General features: G+C 46.0%; 1 protein-coding gene across 1 annotated transcript in view; it reads left to right on the forward strand.

Moving 5' to 3' along the window:
* The first annotated feature begins 6403 nt into the window (after positions 1–6403).
* Positions 6404–16470, forward strand: part of PTPRE (protein tyrosine phosphatase receptor type E) — an 89556-nt gene continuing 79489 nt past the window's right edge. Inside the window, exon 1 of the mRNA XM_056495159.1 lies at positions 6404–6508. The gene's annotated coding sequence lies outside the window, so the exon portion shown is untranslated. The remainder of the gene's footprint in view (positions 6509–16470) is intronic.

A 16470-nucleotide genomic window follows, 5' to 3' on the forward strand; every position in this document is an offset into this window, starting at 1 on the left:
ATAACTCCTTCCCTTTTGCTTCCTGTCAGGAAGAAAATAAATACCTTGAGAAGGGTTTAATTTCAGAGGATTAGTGGATATATACAGGGAGAAATTCTAGAAAAAATCTATTCTGGACTATAAACCAAGGGAATATATTCAATTTTTTTGACCTCCAACTGACCTAAACAATGACCAAAGAGCACAATTCCAAACTGAACCTCCATAGCTTAATGAAAAGACTGAAGCCAAATTTCAAGAATTTGAGATAAACTCAGTCCCCATTATTTTGGCCTGAAACCTGGAACATAAATTAATAATTCATTGTCAGTGTAGAGTAACAGAGATTCCATTAGCTTTTATTTCTATTAATTATAATGTCATTATCCTGCTCCTGGGTCATCCAGAGCTTTTTAATTAACCTTTAGGGAACAATCTGCTTCAACAGCACTGCTGGATCAACCTGAGGAGTTCCTGTCCTGAAGCTTCCCTGTTTGTCCTCTGATGACAGGGAGAGATTCTGGAATTTTTTATGGATTTGAAACAACCAAGAATTTCTCAGGAGGAGTAAACACCTGGGAAAATACTTATTGCAGAGTTATTGTACTGAGATTTTTCAGGTTTTATGATTTTTTTGATCTTGAACTTTTAAGCAGTAATTAGATTGGAAATCCGTGGATTTTATTTTTATAGTCTTGTGATGTTTGTTTCATTTTCCAAACTACTTGAGACTTTGATGACATCTTTGAGGTCATTATTTATAATAAATAAATAAATATATATATAAAATTTAAAAAATATGTAAGTTTTATTCCTAAAAATTAAAATGCTTCATTAACATAATGGAAATCAGTCAGGCTTTGACTTGAGCTCCAAGGAATAAAGGGAAATTTCTAATTTGTATAAAATAATAAGGAACCTGCCTCATTTTCTGCCCAGTTAAAGTTTAACCACAGAAAGGTGGGAAGGCTCTGTTTGGCTGATCCACCTCTCCAGCTTCATGAACCCAACAGTTCTGTTCTCCAAAGGACAGAGTCCAAGACTTTATAATCCAAGGATATTCTTTAATAAACTGAGCTAAAACCTCCCTCCTGCCATCAGCAGTGCCACTTGTCCCCTATGAAATATGGTTTAAACATTCAGTATTTTAGAACTGATGTTTGTCTTGGTAAAAACTTCCAGGGAATTATTTTTCAGCTCCTTCAATTTTGATGAATTGAGCAGCCAGCCCTTTGAAAACACTGAACAGCAGAGCACAGTGAATAGCCTGGAGTTCCCCTCCTTGCAACCTGACTCAATTATATTTAGTTTTTGGTGACTCAGCTCAAATTGTTATGGCTCAAACCATTGAAAACCTCCTGTGGCTCAGGGAATTGCTCTGTAAATGAGACCATAATTTGCTTTTTTTCTTGCTTGTCACCTTGAGGTTTATTCTCTGCCTAGACTGTGATTTGTGATTCCTTGTCCTTTTTTTTTTTTTTTTTTTTTTTTTCTTCCCCTCACAGATATCTGTAAGAACATCATAAAACCTGGAATTAAAGCTGCAGTTTGACAGGACACACCTCATCTGGAGAGAGGAAGGAGAAGAGATTGGGTTCCTCTGACTCAGAGGAAATATTTCCTGCTCAGCACCTTCCCCTCTCTGCCCCCTGCTCCTGACTCAGCAACCAAAGAGAAAAATCAGATTCATTTGTTATGAACAGGGGGGCAGCAGAGACCTGCAATCCTTTGCTACATGAAATTACCATCATTGTTAAAGCTTGATGATGTGAGTATTTCCCTCCTGTTTAAATCAGTGTGCTTTGGGCCAAAAATACAAAATAAAAGCCTTTAAATGCAAACTTTTCATGCACATCTGTTTTTAATGTTGCAAACACATTCTTATATGGTGAAAAAAAATATCCTACAGTGGTCTGATGCTTTGTCCACTGCTGATATTTGGGATTTTCCATGGCCTGACCTTGGTGGTGCATCCCTGTGTCTCCTTTTCTCATTTTCATTTTTAATCTCTGATTGCACAGGAGCTCAGCTGCTTCATCCCTCAGCTGGTTTGGCCTCCAAAAATATTCCCCAAACTTCCAGGATGTGCAGGATCAGTCCATGGATCCCACACAGGGTCAAGCCACGTGTTGCCAATGTTGCCTCTCCCTTTTCTGGGATGGATAAATTGGAATTAAAGCAAATTAAAGCATATCAAGAATGAAATCTGTTTTTTTCCTCTGGCACTTTGCAGCCAGCATTCAGATGGAAACAGGGATTTGTTTGTGCCTTTGGACTGGAAATGGGATAAAGCATCATCATTTCATTGGAGCTGGGGTTGAGCAATGTGAAGCTGCACTGATCTGCAAAATGATTGCAACAACTCCTTGGAAAACCATTTTTATGGATCCCTGCCTGTGCTGCAGGGGTGGATTTGCACAATTCCATCTTCTGATTTCTTCTTTCCCTCTGACCCTTTTTTTTTTTTTTTTTTTTTTAATATTCCCACAGGTCTTTTGAGAGACAAATCAAACAGGTTTGAAATGTTTCCTGGATTTCTTGCCAGGAAATGCCCAGGACTTCTCAGCTGAGATCTCCTTCATGGGATGGTTGTGGATATCTGAGCTCTGGTGTTGGAGTGGGATCACAGCTGGGATATTGTCCCTCAGACAGCTGCAATATGAGCTCATATTAATGATTATTATTAATTAATAATGAGCTCCAGCCCCTCGGAGCTCAATCCTCCCATCCCAGAAGCCAGCAGGAACTGGGAAAAAAATAGGGGAAAAAATAGGAAAAATTATGGGGAAAAAAAAAAAAGGAGAAAAAAATAAGGAAAAAAAATTGGGGGAAAAATAAGGAAAAAAATGGGGGGAAATATAGAAAAATAAGGGAAAAAATAGGGGGAAATAGGGAAAAATAGGAAAAAATATGGGAAAAAATATGGGAAAAAATATGGGAAAAAATAGAAAAAAAATAAGGAAAAAATAGGGGAGAAAAATAAGGAAAAAATAGGGGGGGAAATAGGGGGAAAATATAGGAGAAAAAATAGGGGAAAAATCTTGATATTGTGGAGATATTTGATGTTTGCATGCCATTATAGTAAAATAAAGGGTTTTAAAATGAAATATTTATATTATAGAGATGTCTCCCCCCCACCTTCTTTTTTTCCACTCCAGAAGTCATTGTCTGCATTTCCCTAACACACCCTAAAAGATGGCACAGCTTTAAAATGATGTGGTTTGCTGGTAAAGTGTTTTAATTTATGACTGAGTAGTGAAACTGAGTGGTCAAGTGCAGTTTATTGAAGAGTGAGAGGAGAAAAAAACACTCCTGGCATTTTAAGAAGTGGAAAATACAGCTTGTGCCATATTTTTATTTTAATAAAATGTGGCTTTGGAGTTTTTTCAAGGTGTGGAGTGTTTAAAACAAGCCCTTGAGGTGGAGATGGAGAGAAGAGCAGGCAGAGCAAACTTTCACTTATTGCAATTTCTGTAACAATTCTAAAGAGATGTAAGTTTGAACACTTCAATCTATTCCTCCAGACTCCTAATTTTAGATTCCAAATGGAAAAACCTTTGACAAATACTCCTTTGAAGTCATTAAATTAACTACTGCTGCAATATTACACAGCCTCATGCTTTTGCCCAATTATTCCCACTTTGAATATTTTTTATTATTTTTTTTTTTGTATTTTCAGGCTGAGATGTGTTTGCAGCATCACAAATCACAGGTCTGTGTCAGTTTTTTGCTGTCCTGCCTCTGATTTCCTGATTTTTTTTTCAGGAATTTACAAGTTTTGTTCCAGCACATCAGCAAAAAGACTGATCCACCCTGCTCTGCCAAGGGCATCATGTTGGAACTCCCAAATAGAAGACTGATCTTCAAATATTACCTCTTTCCTACAATTTATTTTCTTGAGTTTGCCCAGTTTTTCCTACCTTGAAGAGCTTTTTCTGTACTTTGAGGCTGAGATGTGTTTGCAGCCACAGAAATCCTGGGTCTGCTGCTGATTTTCTGGGGTTTTTTTTTGTTTGTTTGTTTTGTTTTGTTTTGTTTTGTTTGGTTTGGTTTTTTGGTTTTTTTTTCAGGAATTTGCAATTTTTGTTCCTCTACACCAGCAAGGAGACAAATTTACTGAACTGCCACCAACGTTATCATGTTGGAATACCCAAAATAAAACGTTGCTTTTTTTCCTGTCATTTATTGAGGAAGAAGAGATGCCTCTCTGTAGCAGAGTGCCTGGAATTGCTCCAGGTGAAGATCCCACCCATTCTGCTGGAATAATTCCTTGCAAGGAACGGATGCAGGAGCTGTGGGAGGCCCTGCAGCATCTCTGGAAAATTGGAAGCAAAGGTGAAATGGTGCCAAAGAGCTGCCACTGCTGAGAGGGGTTTGGTTTGTGATGGAGAGAGAGGAAAAGACACCTGGGAGGTGGAGGAAGAAAAGTCCCTGTTGGGGATTGGATTAGCCCAGGATTGGGATAAATGTGGAATCATCTGCTTGTTGTTATCTTATTTTTGCACAGCATTGCAACCTTCCACTTTCTTAAATTTAATTTTTGGTACAGCTTCTGTCTTCCTTCTGTCAAGGGAATTAAATTGTTGCTAAGTGGCCACAAATCCCTCGTTTCTCATCCTCTCCCCTTTCTCAGCAGCAGAAATTCCCTTCAGACCGTGTCTGCAGAGATCTGAAATTGGGTTTCAAGACACTCCATCCTTCAGATCCCCACTCCTGGACTGTAAATCTGGGTTTCTGGCTGAAGCTCTACCAGGGAGCATCACCCTGAGCTATTCTCTGCAGCCAACAAAAAATCAGCCCCAGGCTGTTGGCTCCAGCTCGTTGATGGATCCTGGAAAACACAAGTGGCATAAAGCTGGCCTTGGAGCACCCTGGATGAGACTGGGAGGAGGCAGAGCTGGGGCCTAAATTATCAATATAATCATCAATTTTGGACATTGAGTGTGGAAGGTGGGATGAAGTTCTTTTCACAACTGCACAATTTATTTAGATATTTCCCTTCTCTCCAGCAAATCCCTTCAGACCAAATAATATATTAAAAACTTTATTGTACAACTTGGCTTCCCATTTCTGTCTCATGACTAATTAATTTTAGGACCACACAGCCTAATAGTATCTTTAATTCCTGCACTAATAGAAAATGTGGTCATTTTGTCCAACAGGTATAATAATTCTATTTATTTTATTGCCTGGCTATAAACACTCACTTAAATTAATACCCAATTCCTTGCAAATGGTTTTCAGTGAGAAAATCCCTGACTTGCAGCCATTTGATCTGCAAAAATGCTCATTAAAACCCAGCTCCTCCCTGGTGCTGTGCCCACTTCCACTGCCACTGCTCATGGAAGTTCAGCCTCCCACTAAATCACTTTTTCCTTGTCAACACGATGCCAAAGGGACACAATTAGGCCCTGATGAAGTTTCCTGCAGAAGACACAAACATTCACAGATGGTCTGATTTTTTTTTTTTTTCCTTCTGGTGGGTCTTTCTTTACACCCCCTAATTGTCTGACATCCTTTGGAGCACCTAAATATTGTGTGCGTGGGTGTGGGGGTTTGGAAAATGACCTGGAGGATCATCAGGGACACGGGCAGGTGCAGCACCAGAGCCGGGAGCACTGGGAGCAGCTCGGGGGGACTCGGGACGGAGCCGGGCGCTCGCAGCACAGCGGGGCGTGCCGGGCGCGGTGCTGTCCCTGTCACTGCTGTCCCTGTCACTGTCACTGTCACTGTGCTGTCCCTGTCACTTTGCTGTCACTGTCCCTGTCCCTGTCCCTACCCCTGTCCCTATCCCTATCCCTGTCCCTATCCCTATCCCTGTCGCTGTCCCTGTCCCTGTCCCTGTCCCTGTCCCTGTCCCTATCCCTGTCCCTATCCCTGTCCCTGTCCCTGTCCCTGTCCCTATCCCTATCCCTGTCCCTGTCGCTGTCGCTGTCCCTGTCCCTATCCCTGTCCCTGTCCCTATCCCTGTCCCTATCCCTATCCCTATCCCTGTCGCTGTCCCTGTCCCTGTCCCTATCCCTGTCCCTGTCCCTGTCCCTGTCCCTGTCGCTGTCCCTGTCCCTATCCCTGTCCCTGTCCCTATCCCTGTCCCTATCCCTATCCCTGTCCCTGTCCCTATTCCTATCCCTGTCGCTGTCGCTGTCCCTGTTCCTATCCCTATCCCTATCCCTGTCGCTGTCCCTGTCCCTGTCCCTGTCCCTGTCCCTGTCCCTGTCCCTGTCCCTGTCGCTGTCCCTGTCCCTGTCCCTGTCCCTGTCGCTGTCCCTGTCGCTGTCCCTGTCCCTGTCGCGGTCCCTCCCGCTGCAGTTCCGGCCGTGCCCGCCAGGCGGCGCGGGGCCGGCGGGGCCGGCGCCGGGCTCGGAGCGGGAGCGGCGGCGGGAGGAGGCGGCGGGAGGAGGCGGCGGGAGGAGGCGGCGGGAGGAGGCGGCGGCCGAAGGGAAATTTCCTGCCGGAGCCGCCGCCCCGGCCCACAGCGCCTGCCCGGCCGGCCCGGCCGCGCCGCCAGCGGCCCGCGGAGCCGCCGCAGGTGAGCGGGGAGCGAGGGCGGAGCGGGGGGCGGCGGGGATGCAGGTGCGGCGGCGGCCGGGAGCCCCCGGCTGTGCCGGGCACGGACCGGGAGAGCGGGAGCGCGGCGCTGCCGGGCCGGCCCTGGGTGCCGGGAGCCGCATCCCGGCACCGCATCCCATCCCGGGAACCGCATCCCATCCCGGCACCGCATCCCATCCCGGGAACCGCATCCCATCCCGGGGACCGCATCCCATCCCGGGAACCGCATCCCATCCCGGGGACCGCATCCCATCCCGGGAACCGCATCCCATCCCGGCACCGCATCCCGGAGCGGCTCCGGGGCAGCGCCGGGCGGGGGCAGCGGCGGCGCCGGGACCGCGGAGCGCCCGGGGATGCGGGAGCAGCGGCAGCGCCAGGGGCACGGCTGGCTCCCCGCGCATCCTCGGGTATCCCTGGGCATCTTCGGGCATCCTTGGGCATCCCTGCTCATCCTCGGACATGCCTGCTCATCCTTCGGCATCCCTGCTCATCCTTGGGCATCCCTGGGTATCCCCGCGCATCCTCGAGCATCCCTGCTCATCCTCGGGCATCCCTGTTCATCCTTGGGCATCTCTGTTCATCCTTGGGTAGCCCACGCATCCCTGCTCATCCTTGGGCATCCCTGCTCATCCTCGAGCATCCCTGTTCATCCTTGGGCATCTCTGTTCATCCCTGGATATCCCTGGACATCCCTGCTCATCCTCGGACATCCCTGTTCATCCCCGCGCATCTCTGGGTATCCCTGGACATCCTTGTTCATCCTTGGGCATCTCTGTTCATCCTCGGACATCCCTGTTCATCCCCGCGCATCCCCGCGCATCCCTGGGTATCCCTGGGTATCCCTGGGTATCCCTGCGCATCCCTGGGCATCCCCGCTCATCCCCCCCAGCTGTGCTCCCCGGGCTCTGCCCCTCTCCCAGGACGGGCTGGCACCTGAGCTGTGCCTTTTAAAGCGATTTTCTCCCCTCGGTTCCCATCCAGCCCCTCCGGAGTGAGCGCTGCCTGCGGACGGACTCTCCCGCGGTCCAGGCTGGTGTTGTTAAACTCCTCTATTTCCATTTATTAATTGGCTTTCACGCGGCTTTTTGCTGCCTCCCATCGCGGGGTTTTTATTTTTCTCTTGACTCGCGGCTTTGTGAAAAGGGTTAATGGGAATTTGCTGTGGGATGGGACAGGGATTTCTGATTGGGAAAGGCTGTCTCCTGGGTTTTTCCCCCGATTTTTCAGCGAGGCTCCTCTCCATGTGGCTTATTTCCATAGCGTGAAGTGGTTTTCTGTGTATTCAGCTGTGTAGCTGTCTGTGCCTGATTTAGATGGGGTAGACACTGCTGAGTTGAAAGAAAAGGCAGTTCTTATCGAGCTTTTTTTTTTTTTTTTGAGATTTTTTTCCCCCCCCTAATATTTTTATAACCCGTGGAAAGTAGAAATAAAGACGCAGAGAATTGGATTTTTTTTTTTTTTTAAGTGGATGACAGTCGTACCTTCTGCACGTGTTGTGGTTGGGGCTTGTAAATAAATAATAAAATAAGCAACTTCTGATGAAAACTAATGACGTTCAGCTGGAAACTGGGTGTAGTTTAGGAGAGATTTAAATGTGGATAAAACGTGCTTTCCTCATCCTGGAGGGGCGTTGGCTTTGCTGGGGGATTAATGAAACCAGAGTGGGTTTCATTAATCAGAGTGGGAAGTTCTGGGTGGTTTGTTGTAGGTGGAATTTGGGTTTTTAGAGGAGTGTTGGTGTGGGTAAGGAGGTGTTTATGGAGCAATCCTACCTGCTTTGTGCTCGGGGAGAAAAGGGGGATGGAGTGGGACAAGCAGGCTGGGGATGCAAACATCACCTGCGGGTGCTGGAGCAGCCGAGCACCGGGAATTCAGCTGGAAACATTTGTTTTCTCAGGGGATGGAACAGCTGAAAGGCGCGGAGTGAGCTCAGAAACGTGCGAGGAGAAGGGAAGGAAAATAATGCGAGGAACAAAATGGTGTGGGCGAGGTGTGTGATGGCTTTGCTGTGCTCCCAAACCAGGGATCGCTGAGCTCTGTATTCCTGGCATGCAGGGATTCTCCCAAGCTCAGAGCAAAACAATTCCTGCTTTGCTGGCACCTTTCATAACCTCAGACATCTCTGTGTACCTAAAGCACAGCTGGCGCTGTTTGGGATGCAGGAATTTCTGTTCAGGTGCTGAGTGGGGAGTTTTAGCACATTTGGGTCATAGTTTGTGTTTGTATCTCGTTTTTTTTCTGCTTTCCACCTGATATGTTTATGATTATTTGTCTGTTAACAAACTCAGACGAGGTTTGGATCTCTGGCTCTCCATAAAACAGCTGTCACAAATCCCCGGATTTTCTTATTCTCCCTCCCTCACCCTCCGTGGCATTCCCAGCTCCTGGGTGGTGTCAGGAACCTGCTGAAATGATGGGGAGCTGGTAAAAAAGGCTTGTTGGGGGATTCTGCAGGTTCAGTCTGTAAAACCCTCCTGTCCCTGCAGGTTTCTGAGCTCTTGCTCAGAGTGGGCTCCTGCAGGTGACAGCAGGGGAGCAGGATTTGGGAGTTTTTGGCTGTGAGCAAAGCTGCAGAGCTGTGTTGTGACCTGAGCTGGTTTCACAGAGCTCTGCCTGCTGTACTCGGTGACCTTCCTCTCACCCATTTAAGAGGTTTTGTGAAGAAAAACGAGTGGACAGGGGTTGACAAGCTGCCAAGTGAAACAGAGCTGGAGGGAGTCAGTGCAATTCTGCCCTGTCACAGATGTCCTTGGTGCCTTCTGAGAGTCAGAGCTGCAGAAACACAGAAGGGTTTGGCTTGGAAGAGACCTCAAAGCCCATCCCATTCCATCCCTGCCATGGCAGGGACACCTTTCACTGTCCCAGGGCTTGGACACTTCCAGGGATCCAGGAAAACCTGGGAAACCTGTGCCAGCACCTCCTCATCCTCACAGGGAACAATTCCTCCCCAATATCCCATCTAAATGTCCCCCCTTCAATTTAAAGCCATTCCCCTTGTCCTCTCAAAGCCCCTCTCCAGCTCCTGTTATCAGCAAAGTGTTGATGTTCTTCATGCCTGGTGATGCCAGGTAAATTTGTTCCAGGTTTTGGAGCAGGTCAGCAGTGGAAAATAAAAAAGAGTGGAATGCTGTGGAGGAGGAAAAACAGGAATAATGGTTTGTTGCGCTGCTGGGGGCACACAGAGTCCATCCCTGGGAGCTTCTGCAGGGAAATGGTTCAGTTCTAGAGAGCCTGAGCATTGATGTAAATGTGATTTACATTGATGTAAATGTGGTGCTGTGTCTCAGCCTCTGCTCCCACAATATCCCTCAGCATGGATTTATGGCAGGGCTTAGCAGGTGGGGATCCCAGGTGCTGTCAGAGCACTCAGAGGCCATCAGCAGTGAGTGATGATGTTTGGTGGAGAAAACCTGCCTTGGCACAGGAATTTCCAGTGAATTATTCTGTATCTGGGCACACCATGGAAATTCCTCAGGAGGAGAGGCTGAAAACAGATGCTTTGGGTAGAAGCTTCAATTCCAGGGGGGCTGGCAGGAAGGGACCAGATTTCCTTTAAGGACAGCACAGTGGGGTGGGTTTGCTGAATCAGGCTCCAGCTCTGTCACTTGCTCTTCATCCAGCACCCCAGGGGGAGGCTGCAGTTTGGTTTTTTTCTTCCAGAGGAGGCTGCAAGTTTTGTTTTGGGTTTTTTTTGGGGTTTTTTTTTTTCCCAGGGGGAGGCTGCAAGGTTTTTTTTGTTTTTCTTCCAGGGGGAGGCTGCATGTTTTTCCAGAGGGAGTCTGCAGGCTTTTTGGTTTTTTTTCCAGGGGGAGGCTGCATGTTTTTGGGGTTTTTTTCCAGGGAGGCTGCAGTTTTCCAGCATCCCTGCAGGCTGTGAAGCAGCCAGACCTGAGGATGCTGTTTGGATGCCTGCAGTGAGCAGCTCTCTGCTCCTCGATGGGCATTTCATCATTGATCTCCTGCTGCAATATTAATGGCAGCAGAATCCCTCTGTAGGCTGCAATATCCTCCTGTGCCTGGCATGGGAAGTGGTGTGAATTGGAGCCATGAATCATTAAGGAGTTTGGAATTGCCTGCTCTTGGTGGAGCATTTGGGGCTCCCCTGGATGTGACTCTGGTTTTATGGGCTCAGAGCTGTCCCAGGGAATTATTTGGGTGTTGCTTGAGCTGATTTGTGATGTGATGCAGCAGAATTGGGGCTGAATGAGGACTGGATGCTCTGTGCAGGATTTCTGCATCTTTTTAAACTCTAAATCTTGTATTTTTTTACTCATTGTGCCTTTCTGCACAGGGTTTCATCCTGGTGTTGTTTTTGCCCTGTCTGATCTGAATTGCACAATCCCTAAGTGTTAATAGTATAAAAACCTGCCTGTATTTATTCCAAACTTCTTGCTGAAATGTTGATATCTCTTCAGGTTTTCTGTACAAATCCATTTAATACTTGTGTAAGCCAGAGCAGAAATGAGATACTGACAAGGCAGCGATCAGGAGGAGCTCAGCAGCAGCATTTTGTTGAAGTGTTTGTACAGGATTTAATTTGGAGTTATTCACATAATGGAGTGGATTTTTAAGGCATGTTCAGCTGATTTGCTGCAGGTATAATAATAATAACTTTATAATAATAATAATAATAATAATTCCATTCCTGATATCCCCCTGCCTGCCCAAATCCTCTGTTTCCTGCAGAGGATGCCTCACCAGTGACATCCCCTGCCCCAAAAATCACCTTTTCCCTTTGACTGCTGGCAGGGACTCAGTGCTGAAATGGCAAAGTGAAATCTGCTCCCAGAGATCTGTCTGTGTTCAAAGGTGTTTCCTGGCTGAGGGGAGAAACAAAACTGGGAAGAAATTTGCTGGATTGGTTTGTTGCTTGCAGTGATGGTGGATTTTTATTGGGAAATGCACAACAACTCACTTCTGGGGTTTTCTATCACTTTTATCCCCCCTGTAAAAGGAAAAAGTGCTCGGTTCTGTAAGCTTGTCTTACCTGATATTTCCTTTTTCTAATGTGCAGTAATAATTTTTTTAGGGAAGAATGAGAAATCTGAGCAGGTAAAACCAAAAAACAAAACTAAATCAGGCAGAGGTGAGATGAGACATAAACTAAAAAATATCTGAGTGACAGAAGTGACAATTTTGGGACCCCTGTGTTGGGAAGAGGCAGCTCTTTCCCACAGGAGTGTGAGGATGCCCCAGCAGCTGGAAGGAGCAGTGCCAAGAACAGCTGTTTTCTGAAGATCACACACAAACAGGGATGCAGCAGCAAGAATGAGGACTTGGAAAGGCTTTGGTTCAGTAGGACAGTGAATTTTAAAGAGAGCAAATAACAGATTTGCAAGGGAAGGAGTGAAAAGTGTGTTACTCATGTCACTTCAAAAAGATCAGGACACAACCAGGGCAGCTGGAGGATAAACATCCAGCTTGTAAGTTTTGTTCTCTGGAGAAAAGGATTTAGATTTAAACACCCAACTGCACATCCATGGCAGGATCTCACCCTCCTGAGCTCAATCCATTCCAGGTTTCCTGCTGATTGGGCATTCCTTGAATTGCTGTGGGGTTTGAGTTTTCTTCCTTTCCACCAAAATCAATCTTTTTCACCTGGAATAACTTCTGGAGGAAGCTGAACTGGAGCTGCTGTGGTTCATCCCAGTGGCCCTTGAAAATCAGCAGAGCAGTTCTGGCTGGGATGAACTGGGATGAGCTGGGAACTGTGGGGTGATGTGGGCTGGGATGAGGATGGACTGTTGGAGTTTGGGTTGGTTGGAAGAGCTGAGACTTCCCTGTCTGAGCTCCCACAGGTGCCCCAGGGCTGCTGCTGTCCTGCCTGTGGATTCCCAAGGGTGGGACACGAGGTTCACACCCTGCTTTTACCTGCCCCTGTCATTCTGTACCTCCCTGGGTTCTGTTAATGGAATTTCTTGTCCAGAAGAAAATCTGACTCTGGTAAATGAACGTCAGTGTGATCACAACTTGAAGCCAATGACAGTTTGTGGTTTGCAGGATGTTTGATAAAGGATCTGTAAATATTTCTTTACCCAGAGCTGTAATTCCTCAGCTTCAGAGCATTTTCACTCCTAACCCTTCCCTCACCCTGCACACTGTTTCTTTTGGTGGATTCCATCTTGATTGTCTTTTGCCCTTGCTGGTTTGTCTTTGGAAGATTTATTTTCCTTTGCATTCCTACTCTTGGTTTCTGCTGGAATATGCTGTGGATTGCTAGAGCTGCAGTGCTGGGCCTTTCCTGAGTAGTAAAATCCTGATTAAAACAAGCCATAAATAATGTTTGTACCCTGTGCTCTGTGGGTTTAGATGTGTCAGGGACTGATCTGATTAATTCAAATTTGGGTTTCATGGGTGTCTTCAATCATGCTGCAGAATGTCACTTAAAACATTTAATTATTCAATGATATTAATTGATCTGCAGCCTCTTTTTCTGCTAATCTGATAGAGCAAAGTTTGCAGGTTGCTGCTGAGAGCAGGACTGTGGTGGAACAGCTTTCAGATTGCAGCAGCAAAGCCTTTGTGTAACCAAGTTAAAATGAGAGATGCTTCCCTGTTCAGTGGGTTCACGTTATCATTTTGTTTGCAGATGTCAAAAGCTCATTAATTTCAACTCTAGCTCCCTACCTTGCTGCTTCAAATTGCTTTTAAATTGCACATGTGCTGATCAATCTTGGAAAGCCCAAATTAAAGACTTGGCTGAGGGCACATTTCAAGGCCACAGACCCAACACTTCATTCTAATCTGTTTTCCACAGGCAAACCTCCCACTCCAGCACTGGTTCCCAGCAGAACTGGGGGCAGAGGAAGTTGTAGAGAGTTCAATATTTCTGGGAAGGTGGAGAGTAAAGGAAAAGGTGGAAACAGGGAACTATATTTAAATAATGACCTATTTACATCACACAGTCTGAACTATTAGATACAGACTTAGGACTTGTGGGGGTGAGATAATTGGTTCTGTCATAATGGGCTGGTTTTTAACACCTCAAATCCTGGGGTCAGTTTTGAGCCCCTCATGACAGGAGAGGCTTTGAGGGGTTGGAGGGTGTCCAGAGAAGGGAATGGAGCTGGAGAATTCCTGAGGAGCTGGGAAGGGGCTCAGCCTGGAGAAAAGGGGGAAATTCTGGCTCTGCACAATCCCTGACAGGAGGGGACAGCCAGGGGAATTTGGGATCTGGGAACAGGAGCAAGGACAGGAGGAGAGGGAACAGCTCAGGGTGGAGATCTGGGAAAATTCCTCCCTGGAAAGGTTTGTCCAGCCCTGGAGTCCCCATCCCTGGGGGATTTAAAGTGGAGGTGGCACTTGGGGACACAGGGCACAGGTGGCCTTGGCAGTGCTGGGAATGGTTGGACTCAATGATCTGGAAGGTCCTTTCCAACCCAAACAATTCCATGGTTCTGTGATTTTATTCCATTTTGAAGTCCTTCTCCATTTCAGCAGAGCACAGCAGGACCTGGCACACACAGGGAGTGCAGCTGAGCTCTCTGCCGCCACATTCTTCACTTTTTCCTTTTTTTTTTTTTTTTTTTTTAAAGTATCTTTAATAGTTGAACTGCCCATGTTATTTATCAGTTTTGTGAATGTGTAACTCGAGCTGTAATTTGTCCTGAAGAAACTCAAGAACTGCTGCACTGCATCCAACTATTTACCCTTGAAATTTAGCCTCATTTACCAGAATTTTCCAAGGAAGAACCTTGAATATTTTCCTTGGAAAAAAATCACTTTCTCTGTGAAGGGAGTTTAACATTTCTGTTTTCAGAACTGATCCTGTGCAGGATGCTGTGTGTTCTCCCAGGGCAGTTCTGCTGTTCCTTGGACAGGAATGGGATTGCAGGATGGCCAGGCCATCCCTGAGGTTTCCCTCATTCCAAAGGGATTTGTAATCAGAACCAGCTCTGGGGCGTGGGAAAGGAGGGAAGGAAGGAACTGTCCTGGCAGAACTGTGCCCAGCTGTGCAGGGCTGGGGGGAGGGACAAAGCAGAGAATTTTTCAGCTAGAAATGCAGTCACAGCTGGGTATGATTTTTTTCCAGCAGTGTGGTAAATGGTTTTTAAAAATGTTTAATTTTTCCTGAATTTAGATGTATTTGAAACCCTTAAATTCAGTGCCTTGAGGTCTCCTGAATCTGAGCATAAACCATGTTTTGTGCTGTTTCATCCAGCACCTTTAACCATCTTAAATGACCATTTTATTAATCAAAGATATTTGATTCACTCTCTCTGATGAGGAAAAGGAGTTTGGGAGATAAACTGGTAGAGTTTCAATGCTGACTAATGTACATTTCACACATTCATGTCTATACAAGAGAAATTGATTCTTGCACCAAAAGAAATGAATCAAAGCCAACAGAACAAGACAAAACAGAGGAAAACATTTTAAATGTGTGATTTCTGTACAAATACAACAATAGAGAAAGTCCCTGGATGGTTTGAATGGGAGTAAAGCAAGGTGGGATTTGGGGATTTGATCAGAGGTGGAACTTCAGCCAGTTGATTTTTAGTTCCTGGGGGCAGAAGGGGCTTTGTGGGGAACAGAGGTTTTGGGAAAAGCAGGATGAAGAGAACCAGGAATTAAATAAGGGTTGAGGGATGCCCAGGGTGAGTGGGGATGAAAATCCCACCTGAACCCTCCAGGGTTTGGGGGATCCCATCCCTGCTCTTCCCCTTCTGGGATGGATAATCAGGGAAGAATCTGGAGCTGGTGAGGGCGATGGGATTTGAATTTCTGCTTGGAACAATCAGAGCCTGAACACAGAAAACACCTTGCACGTGTGACTTTGTGTGCATAACAGGCTTTGTCATAAAAATTGATTTTCAGAGCAGGATCTGCCCTCGTTTTTTAATGACTTGAGTGTGGCTGAGCTGTAGCGTTCACTTAGTTCAGCTCATTTCCCACCTGCTTTTTATTTTGAGACACACTGTGGCTTTGGTGGTGGTTGTTGAGAGGTGTTTCCATGTGTGAGGATGAAACAACAATTGGGAATTTTAGAGAAAATATTAAACAAAAAGGTGGATTTTTGGGGAGAGGATGAAAGGTAAAAAAAGTGGGTTTTTGGGGAGAGTGTGAAAGAAAAAATGTGGATTTTTTTAGAAAATATGACAGAAAAAAGGTGGGTTTTTAGAGAAAATACTGTCTATCTCCCCGAGGTGACAGCAGCCCTTGTCGATGCCCCGTGGGCTGCTGCTGAGGAGCCACAAACACCAATTGTTGTGGGGAGCACGAGTGGCTCTGCCCTGAACACTGCAGCCATTCAGGCTCCCAGGGACCTTTATCCCTGCAGGGAAACTGGAATTTTCCTCGGGGACAGAAGCCACAAAGCCCAAGGCTTTGATTTGTCCCATCCTGTGCAGGGCAAGGCAGGAGCGTAGGGAAGCCCCCTCTTCCCTCAGCCAAAGGCAGGTGATGACATTTTTTTGGGTTTTTTTGGGGTTTGTGGTTGTGTTTCATGGATTTGAGGTTTATTTTTTTTATTCTCATTAAGGCAGGAGGGCATGATGCTTTGCTTAAAAAATTCCTTGTAGTGTTGGTGTTTTTATTTTATAATTTTATGTTAAAAATCTGCATTAGTTCTATATTGATGATGACTTGTGTCTGTGGGATGCAAACATGGCAAAATATTGTGATTTCAGGCAGAAGAGGAACTTTTCAAGCTGCTTTCAGCACCTCAAATCAATAATTAGAATGATGCAGCATAAATGTCACAGGCAGCAATGCATGTGCAGAATTGGTGGCATCAGGGATTTGCTGCAGTTGAGCAGGAGCTAATAAATTATCAAAGGTATTAAAGAGATCCTGTTAATTTGCAGGGCTGAAAAGGAACAACACTTACAAACCACAGAGGCATTTGTGTGATTTCCAGCTCTGTGTTGAAGAACTCCCATGAGGACCTCTTGAAAGCACCAGGTGTTTTTTGGCTTTTTAAATCTCCCTGGAAACATCCAA

Source organism: Oenanthe melanoleuca, chromosome 6 (genome assembly GCF_029582105.1).
Source record: "Oenanthe melanoleuca isolate GR-GAL-2019-014 chromosome 6, OMel1.0, whole genome shotgun sequence".
In the NCBI taxonomy this organism is placed as follows: Eukaryota; Metazoa; Chordata; class Aves; order Passeriformes; family Muscicapidae; genus Oenanthe; species Oenanthe melanoleuca.